Source organism: Gavialis gangeticus, unplaced genomic scaffold (genome assembly GCF_001723915.1).
Source record: "Gavialis gangeticus isolate Ggan-Ray unplaced genomic scaffold, GavGan_comp1, whole genome shotgun sequence".
NCBI classification, from domain to species: domain Eukaryota; kingdom Metazoa; phylum Chordata; order Crocodylia; family Gavialidae; genus Gavialis; species Gavialis gangeticus.
The window spans coordinates 110,027,476-110,032,960 of NW_017729022.1; the positions used below are offsets into that span (position 1 = coordinate 110,027,476).

Here is a 5,485-nt window from a genome sequence, read left to right on the forward strand (position 1 = left end):
GAATTTTTTGGGGGGGGGGGGGGTCTGAGCAAGTCCTGGCTGTAGGCTGCTTCTCCACAAGAACCTGGCTGGGGGGGGTTCGGGCCACTTGGCTAGAAGGTGCTGAGTCCTCCTGTCCCCAATAAGATGCTGGCAAAATGAATTTCAAAACAGGCTCACTTCAAAAACAAAAAAGTCAAATGACAAGTATTTTTCCCCTTCTCTTTGCTGCTTGGGTTTTTTTCTTTTTCTAAACTGGTTGACAATGTTGGCATTGTCTCTGGTGCAGCAAACAAGCCAGGGTGAGATCTCTTAAGTCAGTAAGGAGTGGAGAAAAAGTAAGGGGAGCATTTGGATTGAAATCCAGGGTGGGCAGAACACGTCTTCTGCTTACTATCATCATCATTGTTATCATTATGTGTATTATTTTTGGTTATTATTTTTATGCTGCTTTTATTATTGTTGTGATGATGATTTTAAAAGGATGGCACCCTTCTTACTATGGTCATCATCATCATTAGTGTTATTTGTGTATTATTTGATATTTATTATTTTTATGATTCTGATTTTGATGCTGATGATTTTGAATACGCTGGCACCGCAGTGAGTGCCCAGGGCACCGAGGGGGTTAATGAGTTTGTTTTTTTGAAGCAGCCAGGGGCTGGGTTGGGGAGGGCTAGTGCCTCGGCTGGTGGTTTGAAGGGAATCGAGGTTTTGTTTTTTGGGTTTTTTTTAAAGAAAAAGGGAGGTTGACAGACATGCTCGGTGCCGAGCAGATGAAGCTGGAAAGCAGAAGTGAGCACAAATGAGCCCCGCTGGGGTAAACGGGGCCAGGAACACGTCAGCATGATGTGTATGCAAATAGCACTACTACTGTCTGTTTATTTGGGTGAGGGAAGGGGAAGCGGAGCCGCGGCGGGCGGCCGAACCAAGGGGTTAAGTGTGGAGGGAAGAGGGCTCCTGCTTTTCTTCTAGTCTGCGTGCTCTCGCGCGCTGCCTCGGGGCGGGGAGCAACGGCAGTCGCCGGCGCCCCGCGCACCGGCCGCGAAAACAGCTCCGGCTCCCCTCCCCCCTCCCGCAGCCGAGCGCCGCAGACCTGGTGACTCGGTGTCCGAGCCCTGTTTACAGGCGCGGAGGGAACCACTCCCATTTCCGTGGGCTGGGGGAGGCGGGCTCGGGTGTGTTGTTTTTCCACAGGGATCTGCCCCTCTGTTCCCCTGCCTGGCACCACACCCGTTTGCAACCTCCCCAGCCCGTGGGGCCAAGACTGCGGCCCTGGATCTCGGGGCTTTCGAAGTAAAGCTGCCTCCTGCCTTCCTCCTCCCTCCCCCCCACCTCCCGGCCCTGCTAATACCTGCCCTTGTTGTTTTTCCTTGCAGAGTTCATCTGCATTTCCTCCTTCATCGGGATGCTCCAGTGGTGGATGAAGCCAGGGAGATGTAAAGGTCTATTACAAATTAATAAAAAAAAATACATATCGTTAATTCTCCATGGGATGGAGATCTTGTACAAGCACTGAAGAAAAAACAAAACAAAACACACAAAATGACAAAAAAAAACAAAACAATAACACTAAAATGTTAGGCACTCTTAAAAGATCTGCCTCTAAAAGCATTGGATGTAGCATTGTGCAATTAGGTATTTCCTTATTTGCTTCTTTGTACTACCTGTGTATATAGTTTTTACCTTATGTAGCACATAAACGGTTTTGGGGGGGGAGGGAGGGGAGGGAGTGGAAAAAGGTGAGTGACTGAAACTTGCTTTCACAAACTAGCAAGCAGAGAACTGTATGAAGAGAAGCAGTGTAGGCTTTTTATCACTTAAAGATGTATTGTTCCTTTAAATGGGGTTCTACAATGTTCAACCCCCCCCCCTTTATTTTAATGCACCATAATGGTAACACTGGTTTCAGCAGGCCATTATAGCTTGCTTGTGAAGTTTTTACTTATTACATTAAGCTGAAAAAAGAGGTGGGAGCTCTGATGTTTCCGTTATGTAGCAACAAAATGTTTATTATTTTATTAATATTATTCTTCCTGGAACTCCTTAAATCCCTTAAACCAGTAGAACTACTATAAAATTCTTTAAATTTGTCCCATCTGTAGCATTGCTTGAATGCTGCCAAATGAATCAGTAGAGTTCATACTTCAAAACCAGAATACTGTGTTTTTCTTTTTTTTCCTGATCTTACCCAACTTCCTAATATTCATGGTTGAAAAGGGATACTACATCTTTAAACAGTATTTCTACATTGCCTGTGTACCTGTATGTAAAAATAAAAAAAAAGTTTGAAGTGTACCTGTGTACATAACTCTGTAAAGACACTGAGAAATTATACTAACTTATTTATGTTAAAAGATTTTTTTTAATCTAGAAGAGGATATTTTTCCCCATAAAGCCAAAGTGGCATGTTTTTGTGCATTTGTAAATGCTCTATTTGGTAGAATTTTTAGTTTTGGTTTATTTTTTCCTTTTTCTGTTAATTAATATGGCTGTGCTTAAATGATTGCAGACTGAGCCAACTTTAATATTTTTTGTAATGCATAAAAAATAAAGTTGCATATGGATACTGTTTCACATCAAGCAATCAATAAAGAAAAGTGCCATATATAAGAGACATGCTCTCTGGTGTTTCAATTTCCCCTCTACCTGGCACAAGAAGAAATACATTTGGACAAACAATGCCGCAGGTTTCCTTCTGAGAATCTATTCCTGAGCCTCAATAAAACATCAGACTACAGACACTCTTCACCCCTAAAGTCATGGGCAACAATCATTTTCTTATGACTGAGGGGAAAATGCCTTCAGCCTCTTCAATTAAAATGGGGGAATTTAATGTTTTAGCTACACCACTTGGTTTAAAAATGAGAGTGCTTGAAATAGTCCCCTTGTTAATATCTCCTTTCTTGAATCTAATAAAAAACCACAAGATTTAAAATATAAATCCAAATTCATGTTTCCTGGATCACATATACTGAAGGAATGGGCCTGATTTCACCCAATATAGGTCACACCTAAGCTGTTAGTCACTCAGCAATCTGTACCATGGATGGTGTCTTTCATCCTCCTCCATCTCTTCTGGTTTAAAGGATTTTCACCAAATCCTGACCTGTCTTTCAAAACACCCTTTACCGTAACATCCTAATAAGGTGTAGTGTCTGCTCATTTCTGAGAAAATCCTTGTCCAAAAAGAAAACAGCCCAAGGAGGGTATTATGTGCACACACACAACTATTAAATTGGCTGTATTAAGTATGCAGTTGGGTTTGCTTTTATGATGTTTGGGCATCTAAACTGTCTCCCTGTTTGTAGAGCAAACAGATCAGGGGTGTCCTCCCCACAAAAAGCTAACCATTAGAAAGTAGGAATCAAGAATATACGTAATGGTCCAGATCCTATAAACGATTGTGCTCTATTATTATTACTTACCTAAGCAACCCCATTTAAAACCATGAGACTATTCTTTTGTTAAACCCCATTGGGAGCAAATGAGGACCAAGCCAGAGTACTGAGAGTGCCCTACTTAGCATAGGACAGGGATTACAAATCAGTGGACAAATCAGGCCCTAACCAGAGGTGGTTTTAGATTAGGGCTAATGCTTTTCACCTGATTTTAAATCAGACTCATTACAAAGTGCCCTGAAAAGCCAGTTTCCTGGGGAAAGGTACAAACCCACAGGAGTAGCTTTGCTGTTAGGTGAACCTCCTGTTCACCTTCTCTTCACCTTTTTGACCCCAAACTTGCAGAGGCTGCATCATCGCGTGACAAGGAAGGCAGCTCGCATGCACATGATTTGCAGCAGGGGAGAGGAAGGTGAAATCAAGGCTTGGATGGCCCTATCTCGGAGCACATCTGAAAAGCTGACAGCGCTGCTGGACCCCACGTGCGAACAGATTATTGCTCACTTCAAACCGTGCCGGGGGATCCCTTTCCTCCCCCAGGAGCGAGGCTGTGCCTCAATTTCCCCCACCCGGGGTCAGGCTGGTCAAGCTGTGGAGGGAATGCGCAGCCCGGGGCTTTCTCACTGAGGCTGTATGCGCGCATGACGCTCCTGCCCGCTTCGGCCTGGTAGGAGCGGATCGTGTGGCCCGCCGCGGTCCCAAAACCAGCTCTCACAGCGGCTGGCAGCCCTTACGAAAACAATAAAGGCGGGGAGAGGCGAGTCCCTGCCTGCCAGCACCCAGGTTTATGCTGGGCACAGCCTCCCCCCCTTGCAGCCAAGCGCCATTCAGGGAGGGGTCCCCGTGTTTATTCCCCCAGAGCTGGGCTCCTCCGCCCCCCGCGCCCGCAGCCTCGGCTCCTGCTTCCCCCGCAGGGCAGGCAGGGATCGGCCGCTTCCCCCCGCGGGAGCAAGCGCAGCCTCCAAGCCCGGATTTATGAATCGCCCGTGCACTAGCAGCTATTTACTAGCAGCCACCCATGGACTGGCCCCGGGTCTGGAGAAAGGGAGTGGTCAGCGCGGGGCTGTTTTTCTTCTTCTTTTTTTTTTAGTCCTTTTTGGTGGCAAGTGGCCAAAACCCCTCCCCACCCCCTACTTTATACCCCGGGATCGAGCTGGGATCCGGGCCCCGCAACCCCGGGCAAATAGCCCCGCCAAGGTCTGGTCCCGGCCACCTGGGCCACGCCGGGGGTGCGGGGGGATGTGTGTGTGCGGGGAGGAATGTGCGTATGGGTGGTGTGTGTAGGGGGGCGGGAATCGGCGATTGGAGTATGGGGACTAGAAGCCCCGAAGCAGCAACAACTCCCTGCAGCCCCCCCCCAAAAAAGATGTCTTTTCTTTCCCTCTCTGCACAACCTTCCTGCTTCGGGGCGTGGGGGGAGGTGCCCCGCTTCCCGTACACCGGCTGGGAGATCGCGGCGCAGAGGCGAGGATTGCATCACTGGAACATGCCCCGATCCCTCTTCCCCCCACCCCGCCCCGCCAGAAAAGTGTTGCAACAATCATGGCGTTGGCTTGGAGCCGCTCCCACCCCGGCGCCCCGCTCCGCAGCGCCGAGCCCCCGCGACCGGAGCAGCGCCGGCGGGCGCGTGCTTTGCAAAGCCCAGCGGTGCCCTAGGAGCTGGGCTGGGGGGAGCAGCAAGGTCCGGAGTCTGTGGGGGGGCCTCTCTCCTCCCCCCTCGCAGCCCTGCTGGGGCTTGTTGTTGTACGCGGGCTTGGCAGCGGCTCGCCCCGACGAGCCTGTACTGCAGCAAGCGCCGCGGCCGGGGGGCGGCTTAAGGTGGATCCGCGCAGCACCGGCTCCCCTGGCCCGGGGTAGATTTGCATGTCCCCGCCCCGCCTCCCTCATTGGCCCGAGCTGCAGTTTGAATTTGTTGTCTCTCTTCTCCGCCGCTTTCTTCCCCGCTCCCTCCCCCCGCCCTTCTCTCTGCGGCTGCTGGAGGCGACCGTGTGTGGCTGCTCCTCTGCGGATGAGACGTGGGCTCCCCGCAGGCGGCTGGGGGCGGGGGGAGAAGCAGCTCCGCGCTCGCCCTACCAGTGGGTGCAGGGGGGGGGGGTGGTTGATGT

At 49.9% G+C, this 5,485-nt stretch overlaps 1 protein-coding gene across 1 annotated transcript in view; it reads left to right on the plus strand.

The window, feature by feature from the left end:
• The window catches only part of CDKN1B (cyclin dependent kinase inhibitor 1B), a 25,432-nt gene extending 22,838 nt beyond the window's left edge, over positions 1–2,594 (plus strand). Inside the window, exon 3 of the mRNA XM_019515850.1 lies at positions 1,359–2,594. The gene's annotated coding sequence lies outside the window, so the exon portion shown is untranslated. The remainder of the gene's footprint in view (positions 1–1,358) is intronic.
• Positions 2,595–5,485: the final 2,891 nt, after the last annotated feature.